The sequence below is a fragment of the Lingula anatina genome, chromosome 7 (assembly GCF_051362555.1).
Source record: "Lingula anatina isolate TDL-2025a chromosome 7, LinAna3.0, whole genome shotgun sequence".
Classification (NCBI taxonomy): domain Eukaryota; kingdom Metazoa; phylum Brachiopoda; class Lingulata; order Lingulida; family Lingulidae; genus Lingula; species Lingula anatina.
Window position 1 is genome coordinate 21856399 of NC_141773.1, and position 7811 is coordinate 21864209.

Sequence of the window (7811 nt, forward strand, 5' to 3'; positions counted from 1 at the left end):
TTAGTCGGTGATAGATGGCTTTTTTATGGCACAACCCGGTGAAAAATCACCAAGGAGAAGTCAAAAGAAAACGTCCCAACTGTGGTTTGTGAAAATGACATTCAAGTGAACGTCTGTCCTCACTGCCAAAGGACATAATATTAATACATTAACGTTTGGAACCTCCTGCCCTTGGGTCCCATAAACATATACATTGTGACAGTGCCTACGCTTTGTGTCTGGTTTTAAATTTCTTAAAGTATTTTTTCTCTCACTCGGTATAATTTTAATATTATAATGCATTTAAGTAAAATTTTAATCCAAGGTTGAGGCAATGCCACGACACGTCAGTTTACTGAATACTCATTATAAATTTCTTTATCTTGGAAATTTCCCTTTTTTCAGGATTATTTGACACGTACTAACACTGTTCATATTTGTCGGTAAACAAGTGCACAGTGCTATACATTAAGAAAATTTTTATTCATTCATAAATATATTTATGTACAAAATATATCAAAAATTTTAGTATTCACTGAGCTCTTTAAAGTGAAACAAATAAAGATGAGAATATTGAATTTCAAACTATTATTTACTATATTAACTTAAAATATCTTTTAAGTCAACTCTATACTCAAGCACTCTATACTCATGAAAGTAGCATCTGTGAGTAAAACTATTTTATTATATCAATAGAAGAACAAAAACAAAAATTTTACACATAAGCAGTAATAAATGAAGTCATAAGAATGATTAAGTTGCTACAGTTTTCCAGTTTTATGCAGTCTATGATGGCATTTTTTTCAACCGTGCAAATAGAAATAATTATATTCTTTTTTATCTGACTTGCTGATACCAGTCTGTGCCAGATACTATTCCACTTACAGGCCAGCAAGGTCTGAGAATCTAATGGGCCGAATGAAAAAAAAAATCCTAGAAGATAAAGTGGTTAATTCTTACAAATAGGATAAAAAACATGGGATTTTCAAAAGGTTATTATAGATCAAGACAACACTTAGTAAGAACATTTATAAAATGTAACAGCTGAAAAAATTAACTGGTAAATAAGCAGAAAGTGACTGCTTTAAAGAAATTTCACTGAAACAGAAATTTCACTGGCAATCAGGTAGACTGTTATACCATGGCACTCAACAATTTATATATAGGTTTTGAATTTTTTTCCACGTAACAGTAACATAAAATTTTTGTCCACTTTTGCAGTGTCTAGAGTCAGTTAGGTGACTGAAAATATTTTAAAATGTCATAAAGGAGCACTATTAATTTAATGCAATCTCTGTTGGCCAGTCTTATCCAGTTTCTTCTCCAAAAAGGACAACTCAAGTGAGAATTTCTTCAGGGCCTTTTCTTCTGCCTTGCTAATGCCATACCACTCAGAAAAGAGAGAAACCTGTAGGTTAGAAAAAAAAAAATAATAATAGCATTATGAACTACTAGTATCCATGTAGACATTATGGAATTACGCAGTGAAGTTTAATGTGTCTTGTTATGACTTGACTGAAATAATGTTCACCACATAAATGAACAATTTACAACTAAATTTATATAGAACATCAAGATTCATGATCACAAGCTAATAACCCCAAGAAATTGAAAGAAATTGTACTTATTACAAGAAATTATTTAAATCCGCCCTGGTTCCTACTCTTCTGACAGGACAAAAAGGGGATTTCAGAGAGGCTGGTTGCTAAAAGGAAAATGCCCAAGGTTGTTGTATTTTGAAAAAAAATTAAAAAGGGTACTGTTGTTAGTGAATGTTTAATGCATCTTAGGCATTATGACAAAAGTAACTTACCCCAGACACACTGACCTCCTTTTTTCATTGACATATTTTAATTTTTTCCAGCCTGACCATAATTCATATATTCAATGCAGCCTTCTCCCATATCTATAATAGAAAAAAAAACTTGAGTAGTGTTAAGATATGCATGTCAAATTCATTATCAATTTTGAGAGAATTTCTGTTTCAACACTACAAGATGAAATATTTAATTTCAAGTAATGAATAAACCTTAATAGAGTTCTATTCTTTTGTAACCACCAAGGCAAAGCTTCTTTCTTAAAATGAACTGAAACATCCAAGCTTGCCACCTAACATGCCAAAGTAGTGAAGTATAATTTAAGTAGAGAAGCAAGTACCCCTTAATTATAGAGGTGTCTTACACAATAAGGTGTGTCTTACACACCTTGACTCAAAGAGAGATGTGTAGTGAGATAACAGGTAAAGTAATTGTTGGAGCCTAGGTGAACTTAAAACCTTAAGACTTTAAATTAAGAAGCACCAGGATTCATGTGTGTTCTTTTTTCAAAGGTTTAATATGAATTAAAACATATATAATTATGTAAAAAGAAGACGAAATAAGTTAAAAATAACTATACCAAAGACACTGTGAAGTCAAACTTCCTGTTAGACCGCCATGATGGAAAATGCTGGGTGGAGGCAAAATTTTCCAGTCAAAAAAACTGAGCACTTTACTTTAACAACAAAGTTACCACTCCAAAGCCACCCACCATGGTGAGAAGAAAAATGATGACCAACTGTCATGATAAGTCTTTTTAGATTTAAACATGAAAAAGGTGAAGGCCAAAATGGTACATTTACCCATAACACTAGAGTAAAAAATTGGTATTCTGAACAAATCAGGTCATTTTTTTCAAGAAATATTGGAGCAGTATCCATGCAATATATACCACGCCACGACCAAGATGTTCAAGAATCTAAACACACCAAATTTTTTTATAATCTTGCATTTGAAAAGTACAAAAAGCGGTAAGGCTTTTGGCCGTAACAAGCGTAACACTTTTTGATCGGAACTCATGAAAATTGTCAATTGTCGTATCCAAGCTAGACCACATGTAAAATCGCAAAAAAAAAAAAAAAAAAACAATACTGCTCAAGCAAGTGTGTTGCACACATAACAATTAGTTAAATTTTATGACTGTCATGTGACACAAGTTTTAAAAAGTAGGAGGAAAATGTCTTTTGGAGTAATTTTTTTTTCGAAATATTAACAAGATGGCGGCTTAAGCATCTGCTTGTTATTCGGCTACTGAAAGTGCACCTAAGTTTTATTCTTTGCTATTGCCACAAATTACTTAACATTTGCAACTGTATAAAGACCAAACTTTCTTCATCTGATACTATATTTATAGGCACTTGTTATGAGTGGGAAATATTTTTCGTGCAATATTTATTCTCCACACACCACCTCGCGAGATCAACGTGTAGCTGGACACTTACACAGTGAGACCCTACGACATAAAAGTTGCAATTTATCTTCATATTTCGTGTAGTTATGCATTTAAAAGCACTTACCTGTTTTTTGAAAACCTTGTCCAACGTAATATCATATAAATTATGTATTTCTCTCATTTTTTAGAAACTTGGGACTCCGTTTCTGTTTCTGTCCTCAAAAATCAACAGACGAAGGCACAGATACCAACAAACGAGATTTAAAGGAGAGTAATTAAGCGTAACAGAGATAGGCATCCATTGTTCTCTGGGTTCTATTCATTCCGACCAATGAGAGACCGTAATACGGGCTCCGCCCCCACGCGTGTAATCTCCTTCTGTTATAACTCCTTGGATGTACGTAAGTCGGCATTGTCCTTTAGCCTACGGATTTTCACACAATTCTTTTGTCCTCTTAAGGGGCGTACGTAAGACAAGTTAATCGTTTTTGAAGTAAGCATATCCGTAATGGCATCTTCTCTGCACAAAACATCACGATACTGAGTATTTGTATCTTTTTCATTCAGGTATAACATAATGCTGTCTTGCTGGGAGGAAGATCCGCGCTTTTTTGTTGTCCGCAAATTACGACGTTTTGTCTCTAGTGAAATTTGAAGAGAGACTGTAAGTGGATCTTGATCACAGACCAGACGAAAAGTGCTAAGAGACATGTTAGTTTAGTCAAGGAGTTATAACAGAAGGAGATTACACGCGTGGGGGCGGAGCCCGTATTACGGTCTCTCATTGGTCGGAATGAATAGAACCCAGAGAACAATGGATGCCTATCTCTGTTACGCTTAATTACTCTCCTTTAAATCTCGTTTGTTGGTATCTGTGCCTTCGTCTGTTGATTTTTGAGGACAGAAACAGAAACGGAGTCCCAAGTTTCTAAAAAATGAGAGAAATACATAATTTATATGATATTACGTTGGACAAGGTTTTCAAAAAACAGGTAAGTGCTTTTAAATGCATAACTACACGAAATATGAAGATAAATTGCAACTTTTATGTCGTAGGGTCTCACTGTGTAAGTGTCCAGCTACACGTTGATCTCGCGAGGTGGTGTGTGGAGAATAAATATTGCACGAAAAATATTTCCCACTCATAACAAGTGCCTATAAATATAGTATCAGATGAAGAAAGTTTGGTCTTTATACAGTTGCAAATGTTAAGTAATTTGTGGCAATAGCAAAGAATAAAACTTAGGTGCACTTTCAGTAGCCGAATAACAAGCAGATGCTTAAGCCGCCATCTTGTTAATATTTCGAAAAAAAAATTACTCCAAAAGACATTTTCCTCCTACTTTTTAAAACTTGTGTCACATGACAGTCATAAAATTTAACTAATTGTTATGTGTGCAACACACTTGCTTGAGCAGTATTGTTTTTTTTTTTTTTTTTTGCGATTTTACATGTGGTCTAGCTTGGATACGACAATTGACAATTTTCATGAGTTCCGATCAAAAAGTGTTACGCTTGTTACGGCCAAAAGCCTTACCGCTTTTTGTACTTTTCAAATGCAAGATTATAAAAAAATTTGGTGTGTTTAGATTCTTGAACATCTTGGTCGTGGCGTGGTATATATTGCATGGATACTGCTCCAATATTTCTTGAAAAAAATGACCTGATTTGTTCAGAATACCAATTTTTTACTCTAGTGTTATGGGTAAATGTACCATTTTGGCCTTCACCTTTTTCATGTTTAAATCTAAAAAGACTTATCATGACAGTTGGTCATCATTTTTCTTCTCACCATGGTGGGTGGCTTTGGAGTGGTAACTTTGTTGTTAAAGTAAAGTGCTCAGTTTTTTTGACTGGAAAATTTTGCCTCCACCCAGCATTTTCCATCATGGCGGTCTAACAGGAAGTTTGACTTCACAGTGTCTTTGGTATAGTTATTTTTAACTTATTTCGTCTTCTTTTTACATAATTATATATGTTTTAATTCATATTAAACCTTTGAAAAAAGAACACACATGAATCCTGGTGCTTCTTAATTTAAAGTCTTAAGGTTTTAAGTTCACCTAGGCTCCAACAATTACTTTACCTGTTATCTCACTACACATCTCTCTTTGAGTCAAGGTGTGTAAGACACACCTTATTGTGTAAGACACCTCTATAATTAAGGGGTACTTGCTTCTCTACTTAAATTATACTTCACTACTTTGGCATGTTAGGTGGCAAGCTTGGATGTTTCAGTTCATTTTAAGAAAGAAGCTTTGCCTTGGTGGTTACAAAAGAATAGAACTCTATTAAGGTTTATTCATTACTTGAAATTAAATATTTCATCTTGTAGTGTTGAAACAGAAATTCTCTCAAAATTGATAATGAATTTGACATGCATATCTTAACACTACTCAAGTTTTTTTTTCTATTATAGATATGGGAGAAGGCTGCATTGAATATATGAATTATGGTCAGGCTGGAAAAAATTAAAATATGTCAATGAAAAAAGGAGGTCAGTGTGTCTGGGGTAAGTTACTTTTGTCATAATGCCTAAGATGCATTAAACATTCACTAACAACAGTACCCTTTTTAATTTTTTTTCAAAATACAACAACCTTGGGCATTTTCCTTTTAGCAACCAGCCTCTCTGAAATCCCCTTTTTGTCCTGTCAGAAGAGTAGGAACCAGGGCGGATTTAAATAATTTCTTGTAATAAGTACAATTTCTTTCAATTTCTTGGGGTTATTAGCTTGTGATCATGAATCTTGATGTTCTATATAAATTTAGTTGTAAATTGTTCATTTATGTGGTGAACATTATTTCAGTCAAGTCATAACAAGACACATTAAACTTCACTGCGTAATTCCATAATGTCTACATGGATACTAGTAGTTCATAATGCTATTATTATTTTTTTTCTAACCTACAGGTTTCTCTCTTTTCTGAGTGGTATGGCATTAGCAAGGCAGAAGAAAAGGCCCTGAAGAAATTCTCACTTGAGTTGTCCTTTTTTGAGAAGAAACTGGATAAGACTGGCCAACAGAGATTGCATTAAATTAATAGTGCTCCTTTATGACATTTTAATATATTTTCAGTCACCTAACTGACTCTAGACACTGCAAAAGTGGACAAAAATTTTATGTTACTGTTACGTGGAAAAAAATTCAAAACCTATATATAAATTGTTGAGTGCCATGGTATAACAGTCTACCTGATTGCCAGTGAAATTTCTGTTTCAGTGAAATTTCTTTAAAGCAGTCACTTTCTGCTTATTTACCAGTTAATTTTTTCAGCTGTTACATTTTATAAATGTTCTTACTAAGTGTTATCTTGATCTATAATAACCTTTTGAAAATCCCATGTTTTTTTATCCTATTTGTAAGAATTAACCACTTTATCTTCTAGGATTTTTTTTTTCATTCGGCCCATTAGATTCTCAGACCTTGCTGGCCTGTAAGTGGAATAGTATCTGGCACAGACTGGTATCAGCAAGTCAGATAAAAAAGAATATAATTATTTCTATTTGCACGGTTGAAAAAAATGCCATCATAGACTGCATAAAACTGGAAAACTGTAGCAACTTAATCATTCTTATGACTTCATTTATTACTGCTTATGTGTAAAATTTTTGTTTTTGTTCTTCTATTGATATAATAAAATAGTTTTACTCACAGATGCTACTTTCATGAGTATAGAGTGCTTGAGTATAGAGTTGACTTAAAAGATATTTTAAGTTAATATAGTAAATAATAGTTTGAAATTCAATATTCTCATCTTTATTTGTTTCACTTTAAAGAGCTCAGTGAATACTAAAATTTCTGATATATTTTGTACATAAATATATTTATGAATGAATAAAAATTATTCTTAATGTATAGCACTGTGCACTTGTTTACCGACAAATATGAACAGTGTTAGTACGTGTCAAATAATCCTGAAAAAAAGGGAAATTTCCAAGATAAAGAAATTTATAATGAGTATTCAGTAAACTGACGTGTCGTGGCATTGCCTCAACCTTGGATTAAAATTTTAATTAAATGCATTATAATATTAAAATTATACCGAGTGAGAGAAAAAATACTTTAAGAAATTTAAAACCAGACACAAAGCGTAGGCACTGTCACAATGTATATGTTTATGGGACCCAAGGGCAGGAGGTTCCAAACGTTAATGTATTAATATTATGTCCTTTGGCAGTGAGGACAGACGTTCACTTGAATGTCATTTTCACAAACCACAGTTGGGACGTTTTCTTTTGACTTCTCCTTGGTGATTTTTCACCGGGTTGTGCCATAAAAAAGCCATCTATCACCGACTAAAAAAAGCTCATGGCGACCATCCTCAGTCACCACCTTATAATCGCTTTCTATGATATCGTTCCCTTCCAGCACATCGTCCAAATAATTACCTGTGAAAAAATCGTCAGCATACAGCGGCGCTTTGACATTACTGATCTCGAATTCTAACGCGAAATAACGCATATGAAATTTATCTCCAAGCTGAGGAGAGCGACGCAGACGAAACCTTGAGACCGGAGGCCCCCCGTAGCTAGCTCCGCCCACCGTAACAGACATCGGACAATAGAAAGGCTTGCGTGTAATCTCCTTCTGTTATAACTCCTTGGTTTAGTTTACTGT

General features: G+C 33.8%; 2 long non-coding RNA genes across 3 annotated transcripts; one reads left to right on the forward strand and one right to left on the reverse strand.

Moving 5' to 3' along the window:
• Window positions 1-644: 644 nt before the first annotated feature.
• On the reverse strand, window positions 645-3679 carry LOC147760883 (uncharacterized). Of its 2 annotated transcripts, none has more exons than XR_015335462.1 (3): window positions 1793-2354; window positions 1611-1684; window positions 645-1387 (listed from the first exon to the last, which is right to left on the reverse strand). It is a non-coding gene; the product is annotated as an uncharacterized LOC147760883 (long non-coding RNA). The 2 variants fall into 2 exon arrangements; XR_015335461.1 differs by lacking the exon at window positions 645-1387 and adding an exon at window positions 3314-3679 and having other exon boundaries at window positions 1415-1684; window positions 1793-1885.
• A 346-nt stretch (window positions 3680-4025) lies between these two features.
• LOC147760884 (uncharacterized) lies at window positions 4026-6079 on the forward strand. Its single transcript, XR_015335460.1, has 3 exons — window positions 4026-4181; window positions 5609-5701; window positions 5810-6079. It is a non-coding gene; the product is annotated as an uncharacterized LOC147760884 (long non-coding RNA).
• Window positions 6080-7811: the final 1732 nt, after the last annotated feature.